A 15,845-nucleotide genomic window follows, 5' to 3' on the forward strand; every position below is an offset into this window, starting at 1 on the left:
GATAAAATACATGCCTAGCCTCTCCTGCCTCGGCTCCAGTCCCAGTTCACAGGACTGACTGCTGAGAAGTAGATAATGAGGGACCTCGTAGTTTGTGGAAGAGAGCTGACTCTTGCTCCCTGGACTGAGCAAAAAGGGCTGTATCTTCCCCCTCTCCCCAGTGCTGGCATGCTAATATTACTGGCCCAACCAGGGGGCATGTTTGTGAAAGTGTGGAAATGCTTGACTCCACTCATATAAGCATTTCCTGCTCTAGGTCTGGGTAGAACATAGTCACAGAACAGGGATGGAAGGCAGGTGCTTCATATCCATGTATCAGTTAGCTATTGCTGTGTAACATACCACCCCAAAGCTCAATGGCTTAAAAGAACAATAATCTCTTATTCTTCCTGAGTCTGTGTCTGGGCTGGGGTCCAGCCACAGGTTGTGCTTGACTGGAGCACCTCAGCTGAGTTAGCTTTGTTCCACATGTCTCTGTCTCACATCTTCCTCCTAGGAGCAGCTGGCTTTGCCCTTCTCTTAAGAGACAACAGAAACACACAAGAGAGCAAGCAGGCACAAAGGGCCTCTTGAGGCTTAGGCTCAGAACTGGCACACCATCATTTCAGCCTCATTCGGTTGGCCAGCACAGATCTATCTCACGCCCTGCCTGGAGTCAGAATGAGAGGACACTGCAGTTACTTGGCAAAGAGTGTGGCTACAGAGAGAGGCAGCATACAGGGCTATGAGTGCAATCTACCACCTGAGGGCGAGTGGAGCTAGAGGAGAGAGACACAGGAAGTGACCTTGATCTAAGGGGGCTGCAAGGGCAAAGCACATGCTAAGGAGCCAGGAGGAGAGCCACATGGGGCAAGTCCCAGGCAGGGAACAGAGACGAGGGAGGCAAGAGGCCACCGAGCTGGCTGGCTGAAAGTGGCCTGAAGCAAGCTGGGACTGAGCATGGACCCAACCACCTTTTCCTTGTGCCCAGAAAGGGCTTGTGACAGGTGCCCAGGCCCATAAAGGACCCCTCCAGGGCAGACCTGTCCCATACGTCCAGGGCAATTTTAGATTTATCTGTTTTTATTTAAAACCATGTTTCCTGAACCTTATCCATTTACATTCCAATTTTATCATTTTTGCCATATGTGTTGCCAGTTGTACTAATATTTCCTTGATATGTCTATGTAAATCAACTCATTTTTAATGTAAAGATTTAATTTAGCAACAATATCCATGAAATCATGAACCTATGTGCTAGTTATATTTTTATCTAATACCACAGTAAAATAAACATATAACCTCTAAGATAAAAAAAATTATTCATATTGTGGAACAAAGAAAACAAGTCACTGTGTAATACATTTACAAACATCAAAAACAGTCAAAACCTAATGAGATCCTTATATAGCCAAGGTAAAGTTCAGAAGAGTCATCTCCATGAGAGGCACACGATTCAGGAGAGTGGACACCTGAGGTGGGAGTGGGGGAATGAAAATGGGGTGAGCACACAAGAGCTTCTAGAACAGCAGTGTACTCTCTCATAAGCATATATTAGAAGTGGTGCTTTTAGATATTCAATGTTTAAAAAGAAAGAGCAAAAGAACGAAAGGAACCACTATTATTGAAATATTAGTAATTAAGCAAAAAGCAAAACAAGGACAAAAACTGCCTACTGGTAATGCACCCAAAACCATCTCTCTTGCTGTGCTTTGAAAGGCCCCATGTGAAGGTCAGACCCACCTGTGCAGACACTCATCCAGGTGCAGAGTGACTCTTGGGGAACCGCTGCGTTTTCTGTGCTGAGGCTTCCTGTGCTGGGCAGAGTGGACAGCAGGAATGGGGCACACACACAGCTGGCCTGAGACAGTGGGGAGCAGGTAGTGCAGCATCGAAGATGCAGCATCGAGGCACCAGGCAAAACCTGTGGGCAGCCCTTGGGAACCGCATCAGCTGCTGGGTTTCCAAAGGAGACCATTTGCTCCCCAGATTTGTCTCCTGTCTCTGGAGGGATTGAACGTCCCCGGGCAGGTGCTGACATTCCATGGGAAAACACCTGCAGTTGGCAGCACCCTGATCACTAGGCTGGGCGTATTTCTTTCTGGGGCTCGGCTTCCCCTGATTGGACCTCTCATGGTCAGTATTGTACTTAATAGAGCTGCAGTCAGGGGCTTGTCACAAGAACCCCACGTGGGGTTCTCAGCATTCTGCCAGCTCTGGTCAGCTCCTCTTAGAAACCCACTCCTTAGTGCACAGTGAGCCTAAGAACGAGCCAGAGACATAGTTGTTTGTGTTTGATGGCCTTTAGTTCTTTCTTTTCTTTTTTCTGGCCGTGCGACTTGTGAGATCTTAGTTCCCTGACCAGGGACTGAACCTGGGCCCTTGGCAGTAACAGCGCAGAGTCCTAACCACTGGACCGCCAGGGAATTCCCCTGATGGCCTTAAGTTCTGATGGGACTTGGGAGGCTCTTGTAGCTCCCAGGGTTGCTGAGAAGGAAGCTTGACCCAAAGGATCCTTTCTTTTCCAGAGAAATGAGTCTCTCCAAATATGCGAGGGTTTGGGAGGAATGTGTGTGCTTGTGTACATGTTTCACCTGAAATGTTTTATCCAGAGAAAGTTAGACTAATTTAAGGCTCTGACAGTCAGCGGGCACACACTGATGTTAATATTTACAAAAGAATGAATACATGAGTGGAAGCTTGTACTACCCCACAGGTACCCATCTCCTACTCTAAGACCAGAGCATGAGTGATGCCCTGGAATCAGACAGACCTGGACTCTATTCTTTTTTTTTTTTTAAGAAGTCTCTTTTTTTTTTTTAAATTTATTTTATTTATTTATTTTTGGCTGCATTGGGTCTTCGTTGCTGCGCACAGGCTTTCTCTAGTTGTGGCGAGCGGAGGCTACTCTTCGTTGCGGTGCACGGGCTTCTCATTGCGGTGGCTTCTCTTGTTGCAGAGCATGGGCTCTAGGCATATGGGCTTCAGTAGTTGTGGCACACGGGCTCAGTAGTTGTGGCTCGTGGGCTCTAGAGCATAGGCTTAGTAGTTGTGGCGCACGGGCTTAGTTGTTCCGCGGCATGTGAGATCTTCCCGGACCAGGGCTCGAACCCGTGTCCCCTGCATTGGCAGGCGGATTCTTAACCACTGCGCCACCAGGGAAGCCCTGGACTCTATTCTTTACTAGCTTGGGGCCTTGGGAAAGTTTCTAAGCCTTTTCTGAGCCTCGGTTTTCCAATATGGAAAATGGGGTGATGGTAATTGTACTCACCTCGTAGAGTTATTGTGAGGATTAAATGAGATGATGCATGCAAAGATCTTAGGACAGTACCTGGCACAGCAGAATCATTTCATGATTCAGTATGTTGATGATGCTGCTGCTACTGCTGCTGCTGTTGATGATAATGGAGATAATGTTGATGACAATGTAAGTTGTTTCTAGTCCTTTGCTACATTCATCTCTGTTTTTCCATTGAGCAGCATTCTCAAATAGTTTGGTCTAAGATACTTTGCACGCTTAAAAATTATTGACAATACCAAAGATATTGTTTATGTTGGTTTTATCAGGGATATTTACTGTAAGTCAAAACTGAGAATCTAAATATGTTTATTAATTCATTGAAAAATAACAATAATAAACTCATTATGTGTTAGCAGAAATAAAATATTTTCATTTAAAAATAACTTTTAAAAATTTACTGAGAAGAGTGGCATTGTTTTACATTTTTGTAAATCTCTTTCATTTCTGGCTTAAGAAAAGACAACTGGACTCTCATATATATTGCTGCATTCACTCTCTTTCCATACGTTGTTTCTGTTGAAACACATGAAGAAAACCCAGATATGTAATTGGAAAAGAGAGAAGTATTTTAATAGTCTTTTCAGATAATTGTGGATAGTCTTTGATACTATTACTGAAACTCAACAAGTGATATTTCTTAAAGGAAACTTACAATGTAAAATCTGAAAAACATAAACTTTTTGCACTCTCTTTCATTAAACCGCATTGGTCTACCTCACATTATATATTTAAAGTGGGTTTCTTTGCAGACAGCACATATTTAGGTCTTACTTTTTTTCCCCACTCCGTCAATCTCTGTCTTTTAATAGGTGTGTGTTTACATCATTTACACTTAATGTAATTATTTATGTGATTGGGTTTAAATCTTCCATCTTGCTTGTTGTTTTCCTTTTGTTCCATTTGGTCTTTATTTTGCTTTTATCTATTCTTTCTGTCTCCTTTTGACTTAAGTATTTTTCTTAATTCCATTTTTCTCCATTATTGGCTTATCATTTACCCTTCTTTAAAAACTGTTTGTGTAATGTTTTCCTTAAACCTTACATATACATTTTTAATCAATCACAGTCCAACCCTCAAGTGAAACTATACTATTTCATTTATAATGTAAGAACCTTACAACAGTATGCTCCCAATTTCTCTCTCCCGTATTTTATACCATTGTTGTCATACATTTTACTTTTACATATGTTATAAACTCTCAATAAATTGCTACTATTTTTACTTTAGACAGTCAACTATCTTCTAAGTGACTAAGAAAAAATGTCTTCTACATTTACCTTCATCTTAAACTTTTCCAGTGATCTTTATTTCTTAGTATAGATACAAGTTTCTGTTTGGTACCACTGAGGTTCTCTCTGACACCAAATATGTAGTATCCTTCCACACCAATTCTGTAACACCAACTGGTGACCACAATTGAATTCAATTCTGACAGTATTAGCACAGACCCCACAGGTTAAGGGCTCAGCCCCACAAGACTGTCCTCACTTCAGATGCCAGCTGCAAATGGTGTGCCCGAGAGACCCACACTTCTGCCCAGTTGAGTACAAATTTGTAGGTTCCCATGACCTCCCTCAGATTCAATAATTTGCTAGAACAGCTCACAGAACTCAGGAAAACACTTTACTTATGTTTGCCAATTTATTATAAAGGATACAACTCAGGAAGAGCCAAATGGAAGAGATGCACAGGGTGAGTATAGGGGGAGGGGTGCCGAGATTTCATGCCCTCTCTGGGTGCACCACCCTCCCAGCACCTCAAAGTGTTCATCAACCAACAAACTCCCTGAATCTTGTTGTTCAAGTGTTTCACAGAGATCAATCTCTAGCCCCTCTTCCCTTCCTTTGAGGCCAGCAGGTGGGGCTGAAAGTTCCAACCATCTAACCACTTGATATTTCTGGTGACCAGCCCCATAACTGAGAATCCCCACCCTAAGTCACCTCTTTAGCATAAACTCAGGTGTGATCAAAAGAGGCTTCTCATGAATAACAAAAGACACTCCCATCACTCAGGAAATTCCAAGGGTTTTAGGAGCTCTGTTCGAGAAACTGGGGACAAAAACCAAATACATTTTTTATTATATCACAGTGCTGTTAGCCTAAAACAATGAAACAGTCAGTTACTTTACCAGCAAAATAGATTTATGTGGGAGCAACAGAGAATTGTAATTTGGTACATGCAACTGTGGCAAACCACTTGAAAGTCCAGTAAAGCAAAGGAGGGAAAAGTTTTTATAGAGGAGCAGAGGAAGTTGGGAGGGGCTGTTATATACAAAAAGTCCATTGAGGAAACTGGGAGTTCTGAGTATAGTGGCTTTTCATTGGCTAATTTATGACAGTCTCTCATTGGCTGAGCTGTTGCCAGACGAGGAGAAAATCTTCCTTCCTCCTGCTGTTGGTAGTAAAGCAGTGTCAGTTCCTGAGGGAGATACAAGGTACCTCTCTCCCTGTTGGTATCTATATTGATGTAGAGTGGTACATGTGGGAGAGCTCCACCTTCTGGTCTCCAGACGCCATTTTACTGAGGTTTCCCTTTATTAATTTTCACAGTGCTACATTCCTTCTGCCTAAAGAACTTCCTTCAACGTTTCTTCTAATGAAGGTCTGCTGGTAATAAATTCTCTCAGCGTTTGTCTGAAAAAGTCTTTATTTTGCTTTTATTTTTGAAAGATTTTTAGTTGGGTATTAAAAAGCTCGTTCTGTTGATAGTTTCGTGTCTTGATAATGGGTTCTTTCATTGAAATTTTTATGTCTCACAGTTTTTTAAATGAATGCTGGATACCTTGTGTAGGACACAGTGGAGCCTGAGGAAAGCAGTAAGTATGACTGGAAATGGGCACTCTTGCTGTGCCCAGTCATGAGTGTGGGCAGCTGAGGCAATCCAGCCAGGAGGCAACCCAGCCAGGAGTCAGTCTGGGTTGCCATAGTTTCTGTCTGTGTAACTCCAGGTCCAAATTCCTTAGCATTACCTTGTGCTTAGGGTGGGGACTGGGTTCTTGAAATTCTGGCTTTGCCCTCAGTTTTTGGCCTTCCCTGTGCACCCACTCCTCAGGGCTCTCCCCACAGTCTTGATCCTCCCCATCAGTCTGTTGTTGCTTGTTACTCAATATTTCCTGTGTCCCTGGGCCTCAAAGGTAGGACTTTCTCAGTGGTCCTTCCCCTCTTCCATGTGGCAGCTTAGGGGCTTTGTTCCATAGGGGAGTAGGCAAGAAGGGTCTGGATGGTGTTTTGTGCCTTTCCTGCAAGAGTGACCAACCTTATCCTCCAAGCGTGCACCACCAAGGGTGGCTTTCTCTTACACAGAATTTCCAAATGTTGATGCTATTATACAATATCAAAAGTCAAATTCTTTAATATCACCACTGATATCATCAGAAAAGTCTTTAAATATTGAGAGAAGTTGACAAGCTCATGGTGGTGGATACAAGTTTTCCGTAAATATCAATGTTCAACTTGAAACCCTGAATTTTATCTTTAGCAGCTTATAAGTGCCAGTTGTTTTCCTTGAAGTGATAGGCTCATTTGGTTCACTTTTGAGAAAATGTCTGTCAAATACCTAAGTCTGAATAACCATAGTTTTATGCATCAGGCCTTTCTTTCAAGTGAAAATGGTGTTCCATGAAAAACAGCAGCTAGTTCAGCTCACAACTCAAACACTGCCCTGTGCTTTACCTGGAGACAGCTGGCATACCTGGTCTGGGCAGAATTGCTCTGTGTACTCCACATTTGTCACATAGAATCTAAAGAAGATGAGTACGCAATGGCTGAAATTAGGAACAATAATCTTTACTACTTCACTAGAGACTTTCTATGAGTTAGTGGTATGAAGAATACAATGACTACTAGAACAGTTAGATGCTCCTGACTTGATGAGTGCCAAGGCACCAGCAGTTTTACTCACCATTGCTTTTGCACCATCAGTACAAATATCAAAAGAGTTTAAAATATAAATAGTGCTCATTTCGGCAGCACATGTACTAAAATTGGAATGATTTGGGACTGACATATACACACTAATACATATAAAATAGGTAACTAATAAGAACATGCTGTATAGCACAGGGAACTCTACTCAATACTCTGTAATGGCCCATGTGGGAAAAAAGAGTGGATATATGTATATGTATAACTGATTCACTTTGCTGTACACTTGAAACTAACACAACGTTGTAAATTAACTATACTTCAATAAATTTTTTTTTAAATTATAATAATAGGGGCTTCCCTGGTGGCGCAGTGGTTGAGAATCTGCCTGCTAATGCAGAGGACACGGGTTCGAGCCCTGGTCTGGGAAGATCCCACATGCCGCGGAGCAACTAGGTCCGTGAACCACAACTACTGAGCCTGCGTGTCTGGAGCCTGTGCTCCGCAACAAGAGAGGCCGCGACAGTGAGAGGCCCGCGCACCGCGATGAAGAGTGGCCCCCACTTGCCACAACTAGAGAAAGCCCTTGCACAGAAATGAAGACCCAACACAGCCAAAAATAAATAAATTAATAAATTAATTAATTAAAAAAATTATAATAATAAAAAAGGTAAATAACATCTTAGTATCATTATAAATGATGTAAATTATAAAATACTTCTTATTCTGTAACCCCTTAAATGGTCTCAGGGACACCCAGATGTCTACAGACCACACTTTAGGAATCATTTTAACAGAGCTTGGCATAGTGCCTGGCACAGAGTAGGAATTCAACAAATAATTGTTGAATAAACAAACTAATAAATAATTTTTATTTATTTTCTTTTTCAAAATAAACACAGGTTTCTTCCTTTCTTTTCATAGGAAAAGAGGCCACTTCTCTAAAGAACAATAAATCTTTGATTCAAAATGCTATTCCCAGTTGGACGCAGCCCAGGTGATGGCATGGACCGAATTTGTATGTCTGGAAATCTTTGCCCAGGCCCTTTTCTTGTTAATGTGTCCTACGGCTCCTGCCTGCCTCCTGCCTCCAGCTGGCGTGGGAACATGGCTCAGGCCTGGGTATCATTACAGTTCCTGTCCCGTGGCGGGTCAGAGGACAATACCTGGGAAACAGAGGCGGGTTCCCACCGCTGGCTGAACGTCAGAATCACCTAGGGATCCTTTTTTCTTACGGAACATTTCAAACCAATAAAAAAGTAGAACAGCATAATGAACTCTACATTTCCATCGCCCAGCTTCAACAATGATCAACTCACAGACAAATTTATTTCATCTGTACCCTAGTCTACTACCTCCCCACCTAGCTGTTTTGAAGCAAATCCCCCACGTTATATCTACCTATAAATATTTTAGCACGTATCTCTAAAAGTATTTACTTTTTACAAAATAGAACCAGAATATCATTATCACATCTAAGAATAAACAGTTAAAATTTCCCTGTTAAAAATTGTGGTAAGGGGACTTCCCTAGTGGTGCAGTGGTTAAGACTCCGCCCTTCCACTGCATGGGGCATGGGTTCCATCCCTGGTGGGGGAAGTTCCACATGTTGCATGGTGCTGCCAAAAAGAAAAAAGAAAAAAAAATTGTGGTAAGAACATTTCACATGAGCCCGACCCCCTTAACTGATTTTTAGGGGTGCAATACAGTATTGTTAACTATCAGCACAATGTTGTGCAGCTCCCTAGAACTTAGTCATTTGCATAATTGAAACTTTATACCTTCTGAATAGCAACTCCACATTTCCTCCTCCTCCCCGCTCCCGGAAACGACCATTCTACTCTCTGCTTCTATGTGTTCAACTAGTACTTTAGATTCCTCATGTAAGTGGAATCGTGCAGTATTTGTTCTTCTGTGACTCGCTTACTTCACTTAGTGTAACGTCCTCACTGTTCATCCAGCTGTCACATGCGGCAGGATTTCCTTTCGTAAAGCTGAATATTTCATTGTGTGTTTATACTGTATTTTCTTTTTTCCCTTCATCTATCAGTGGTTGTTTACACACGTTGGCGATTGTGAAAAATGCTGCAATGTACATGGGAGTGCAGGTATCTCTTTGAGATTCCAATATCAATTCTTTTGTGTAAATATCCAGAAGCGAGATTGCTGCATCATATGGTAGTTTTATTTTTAATTTTTTGAGGAACCTTCCATAATGTCTGCACAAGTGTACCTTTCTACCAACAGTCTGCAAAGGTTCCAATTTCTCCACATTCTCGCCAACACAACATATCTTTTGTTTTTTGATAATAGCCATTCTAACAGGTGTAAGGTGGTATCTCATTATGGTTTTGATTTGCATTTCCCTGATGATTAGTGATGTTGAGCATCGTTTCATATATCTGTTGGACATTAGTAATTCCTTTATATCCAATATCCAGTGAAGGTTCAAATTTTGTAGAACTTAAAAAAATAAGATAAAATCACCTGGGCCTTGCTCCAGACCTGCTGAATCATGATCTCTATATTTCAGCAAGCTCCTCAGTGGTTCTTCCACGGCCTGGCTTGGATAATCTTGCCATGTCCAGCAGTCTCAGTTGGACACATCACCAGTGATGGGGAACTTCCATTCGAAGGCAGCCATCACTGTGGGAAATGCGTTCCTTTAAAACTTTTTGCTCTTCTTAGTGGAAGCAAAATGTGAATGTATTTACCTTTGAAATAAATAATTAAAGCATTGCCGGTAAGGCTGAAGTGTCATCGGACCACAACCCCTAGTGCTGGTCCCAGCCTCCACCACCACAGAGCTATCACAGTTTGGTGAGTATCATTCCATATTATTGTCTACGTTTTCAACATTCTTTCTCAAGCTGTACCCCAAATTTGTTTTCCTGGAGCTCCCAAGCTTTTGAAATCTGTTTTCTTTACTCCTTAATTGCCTTGACAAAATGTGAAGATGACGCTTGTGACCTCACAAGGTTTTCCTTCTTCAGCCTGGTGTCCCCTCTTTCCCTGGCCTTGACACGGTCATGGACTTGTCGAGGTTCAGGCCTGGCTCTCTGTGCCCTGGAATCTTGCACAGGGCTGGATTTCTCCCCAGGGCTCCTGGTTCCCCAGTCCACGGGCATGTAAAGAGGAGGAGTTACAAGTAGAGATGAAGCAAATTTGGCCATAAATTGATAACAGTTGAAGTTGGGGGATGGGCATGTGGAGGGGGTATTATACTGTTTCATCTATTCTTATATATGTTTACATTTTCCATAATAAGAAAGTGGGAGGTAAAACAACAATGAAATACCACTACACACCTATTAAAATGGCCATAATCCAGAACACTGATGACACCAAATGCTGACGAGGATATGGAGCAACAGGAATTCTCATACATTGCTGATGGGAAAGCAAAATGGTACAGCCACTTTGGAAGACAGTTTGGCAGTTTCTCACAAACCTAAACATACTCTTACCATACAATCCAACAATCATGTTCCTTGATATTTACACAAAAGGAGTTGAAAACTTATGTCTACACAAAAACCTGCACATAGATGTTCATAGCAGCTTTATTCATAATTGCCAAAACTTGGAAGCAACCAAGATGTCCTTCAGTAGGTAAATAGATAAATAAATTGTGTTAGATCCAGACAATGGAATATTATTCAACACTAAAAAGAAACAAGCTATCAAGCCATGGAAAGACTTGGAGAAAACTTAAATGCATGTTACTACATGAAAGAAACCAGTTTGAAAAGGCTATATGATTTATGTTTCCTACTACATGACATTCTGGAAAAGGCAAAATTATGGAAACAGTAAAAAGATCAGTGGTTGCCAGGGGTTTTGAGGGGCAGGGTGAGGGAAAACAGGCTGAGCTCAGGACTTTCAGGGGCAGTGAAAATACTCTGTATGATACCCTAAAAAAGGATACATGTCATTATACCCATATAATGTACAACACCAAGAGTGAACTGTAATGTTAAACTATGTACTATGATGATTATGATGTGTCAGTGTAGGTTCATCAATTGTAAATAATGCATCACTCTGATGGGGGATGTTGATAATCAGGGAGGCTATGCCTATGTAGAGGCAGGGTATATATTGGGAAATCTCTGTACTGTCCCTTAAATTTATCTGTAAACCTAAAATTGCTCTAAAAAATTGTTTTAAAAACATTTTGAGGGGCGGGGAATGGGGAGAGACTCAATGGAGTGTGTGGTATTGGTCTAGCCCTGTGCCATGTCGTAGTGTGGGAGATACAGTACACATAGAACAAGGGCTCTCTGCCCTGAAGAAAATTCCCTTTGCTTTCAAAAAGCAAGCCAGCAGCTTTCAGATTAAGCAGGCCTTAGGCTGCTGCCTGTAACTAGACTTAGAAAGAGAGCCTGGCTTCCCCCAAGTCACACAACCTCAGCCTCCTTCCCCGGTTATTACCAGTATAGTCAAATCATCAGTGGGGCAACTGCTCAGCACTACCTCGGGGTTTAATGGGCTCCATCGCCAAATGCTGTAATTGATGCATCAGTCTTCCTCCTGAGAAACTGATTATTATTATTTTTCCGTTACTTGATAACAATCATACCAAGAAAAAAATTTCTAATCTCAACTATAGAAACATACCAACACTGTGTTTTCTAGAGAAAGCAAATTTCACCTGATGAATTATACTTCCTTGCACAGATCTGTAAGTGGTGCCCTCATATTTTTCTGATTTGTCTTTCTTATTCTTTTTTTTTTTTTTTTTTAATAAATAAATTTTTTTTTTAGAAATTCACGTTCTTTTATTTATTTATTTATTTATTTGTGATTGTGTTGAGTCTTCGTTTCTGTGCGAGGGCTTTCTCTAGTTGCGGCAAGTGGGGACCACTCTTCATCGCGGTGCGCGGGCCTCTCACCATCGCGGCCTCTCTTGTTGCGGAGCACAGGCTCCAGACGCGCAGGCTCAGTAATTGTGGCTCACGGGCCCAGTTGCTCCGTGGCATGTGGGATCTTCCCAGACCAGGGCTCGAACCCGTGTCCCCTGCATTGGCAGGCAGATTCTCAACCACTGCGCCACCAGGGAAGCCCATGTCTTTCTTATTCTTGTTTTACTTTCTCCTCAATGATACAAGTGGCCAAGCGGTACCTTTGCTCATTATTTACATGCAAACCAGGACTCCAGGGTTATAGTCATGTATTCTCTGGAGGAAATGAGGTCGATGTTCTCTTTTGCCAGCTGCATATATTATTGAGCTGGTGGACCTCCCAGCCCTAAGGGCTTCATGGTCTGCCCTCCCTGTAAATGTACCCCGGGCATTGTAGCAACATATACCATATATCATCATAATGTAAAAACAACCTCAGAGACTGAAGAATTACTTTCCCTAGCTTCCCTCTAATTCCTCCTGAATATGTGGGCCTGGAGCTCAGCACAATCAGAGCCCGGGAGGATCAGTGAGAGGCAGAGGCAAGGCAGAAGGAATCCCATTTTACAGACGGCAAAACTAAGCCTCTAAAACTGGGATAACCTCATCCAGAGAGGTGAACAACCTGCCTCCCTAGACATTTTTATAATCCACACATTTTTTTCTTTTTAAAATTTACGAGTAGTAAATGATGTGCAGCCTACAGTGCTCTTTCATTGTGGTTCCCAAGTGAAAATCATTTTCTTTCTTTTTTCAAGTACATGATCACAAGAGAAAAATCAGAAAATACAGCAAAGCAGAAAGAACTTAAAGAAATCCATAATTCCATGCACTCAGGGAAGAGATACTTATCTTGTCTATATAGGTCCTTCAATATCCCTTTATTTCATTCATTCATTCATTTTACAAAGGTGTTTTGAGCTACTAAAATGTGCCAGGTGCTATGCAGGTGTTAGATACAAAGTCATCAAAATATGGTTCCTGCCCTAAAAGAGATCAACCTAGTGGAGACAGAACTAAACAAGCAGTTACACTCAAAGCTTTTCTGTATACACAGGTATCCATGTACACAGAACTATTCTGTACAAAAAACAGAATCACATCATAAATGCTATTAACCTGATTTTTGGCCTAATATATCAGGAAAAAAATTCATTGTCAATAGGAATTTCACGAAAACAAAAATAAACTCTAAAACTAAATCTAGCAAGAATTGTGCAAAACCTACATGGAGAAAACCAAATAATTTTTACTGAAGATTATTAAAATAAGAACTTCTAAAAATCAAGATATAAATCATATACAGTGACTCAATGCTGTCAGACTATGATTCTCTATGTATCTGATGCAATCCCAAACAAAATCCACATAGATTTTGTTATAAACTTGTTAACATTCTCAAATTCATCTAGAAGTATAAATGCCAAAAATAAAAAATTTGTATAAAGAGCAATTGGGAGTACTTTGCCTGCAAATACCAAAATACGGTTTAAGACATCAGCAGTCAAACAACACAGTATTGACATAAGACTATAAGAGATCAGTGGAATAGGACAGAAATTCTAGAAACAACTCTTAAATAAAATTTAGTTTTAATTTGGCATTTCAAATTAAAGAGGAAATAATAATGGAGTATTTGATAAACACTATTGGAATAATTACCTATTGTTTTGAAAAAGAATCTTATACTTAACTCAAAATATTTAATAACCCAAAACTAATGTAAGATGATTTAAAGATTCAAAACAATAAAAAGTATTATAAACATAATAGAAGAAAATATGATTTAAAAATTTAATACTTTTTAGGTATGAAAAGCATTCTTAGGCAAATCTAGTAGACATAAAGAAAAAATTTGATTTAACTGTGCATTAAGCTTCTCTCCAGCAAAAGATATTACAAAGTTTAACAAGAAGCCTCAGAATTAAAATATTTGCAATATTTTTAACAGATTAAAAATTAATATGCAGAATATATAAGAATCTCCTAGAAATAATCAGGAAAACACAAAATACTTATTACAAAAGCAAACAAAGAACATGAAGGGGCAATTCAAAGAAGAAGAAATATAAATAGCCAATACATATATGAAAAAAATTTTAAACCTCTCTAATGCTCAGGGAAATGCAAATTTAAATAGATATTATATTTCACTTATTAGATTGATGAAAATTAAATATTTTAACCTCTAGTTTTGGAAAGTGTGAGGAAAAATAGATGCTTATAAACTGCTTGTTGGGAATATGAATCAGCATAGCTTTAGTGAGCATAATTTAGGAATATTATTAAAAGATTTTAAATGTACAAACCCTTTGACACTGCAGTTCTTCTAGAAATAAATCTTATAGAAATGCTTTTTATTAAATGAGCCAAGCTTTGTTTGGAACAGTTCACTTTGCTAAATATCCTTCAGTAGAGAACTGATGGACCTATAAACTGTATCAGTCAGCTATAGCTGCTTAACAAATCACCTCCAAAACTCAGTTACTTGAAACAACAATCACTATTCTCACTCTTGTGTCTGTGGGTTGGCTGGAAATTGACTGACCTGGGCTAGGCACCACTAGATGGCTCTGCTTTAAGATTCAGGGCCAGGGATTTCCCTGGTGGTTCAGTGGTTAAGACTTGGCACTTTCACTGCTGGGCCCAGGTTCGATCCCTGGTCAGGGAACTAAGATCCCGCATGCCATGTGGCAGGGGAAAAAGAAAAGATTCAGGGCCAGATAGACTGGGCTCTTAACTGTAGATTAACTTGCTCCACGAGTTTTATTTTGGTTCTTTGAAAAGATCAGCAAAATTGATAAACATATAGCTATTCTGATCAAGATAAAAAGAGGGAAATGGACAAATTCCTTGAAAAATACAACTTGCCAAAATTAACACAAGATGTAACAAAATCTGAACAGTCCTGTACATCTATTAATGAAATTGAGTTGGTAGTTAAAACCCTTCAACAGTGAAAATTCCAGGCCCAAATGGCTTCACTGGTGAATTCTATTATACTTTCGAGGAAGAAATAGCACCAATCTTACACAAACCTTTTCAAAAAATATAGAAAGATCAGCCCTGAACCAAGATGGCAGAGTAGAAGGACGTGCTCTCACTCCCTCTTGGGAGAATACCAGAATAACAACTAGCAGCTGGACAGTCATCGAGAGGAAGACACTGGAACTCACCAAAAAAGATACCACACATCCAAAGACAAAGTAGAAGCCACAATGAGATGGTAGGAGGGGCGCAATCACAGTAAAATCAAATCCCATAACTGCTGGGTGGGTGACTCACAGACGGCAGAACACTTATACCACAGAAGTCCACCCACTGGAGTGAAGGTTCTGAGCCCCATGTCAGGCTTCCGAACCTGGGGGTCTGGCAACAGGAGGAGGAATTTGTAGAGAATCAGATTTGAAGGCTAGCAGGATTTCATTGCAGGACTTTGAAAAGACTGGGGGAAACAGAGACTCCACTCTTGGAGGGCCCACACAAAGTAGTGTGTGCATCAGGACCCAGGGGAAGGAGCAGTGAGCCCAGGGGAGACTGAACCAGACCTACCTGCTAGTGTCGGAGGGTCTCCTGCAGAGGTGGGGTGTGGCTATGCCTCACCGTGAGGACAAGGACACTGGCAGCAGAGGTTCTGGGAAGTGCTCCTTGGTGTGAGCCCTCCCAGAGTCTGCCATTAGCCCCACCAAAGAGCCCAGGTAGGCTCCAGTGTTGGGTCGCCTCAGGCCAAACAACCAACAGGGAGGGAAACCAGCCCCACCCATCAGCAGTCAAGCGGATTAAAGTTGTACTGAGCTC

This window comes from Balaenoptera musculus, chromosome 19 (genome assembly GCF_009873245.2).
Source record: "Balaenoptera musculus isolate JJ_BM4_2016_0621 chromosome 19, mBalMus1.pri.v3, whole genome shotgun sequence".
Taxonomy (NCBI): domain Eukaryota; kingdom Metazoa; phylum Chordata; class Mammalia; order Artiodactyla; family Balaenopteridae; genus Balaenoptera; species Balaenoptera musculus.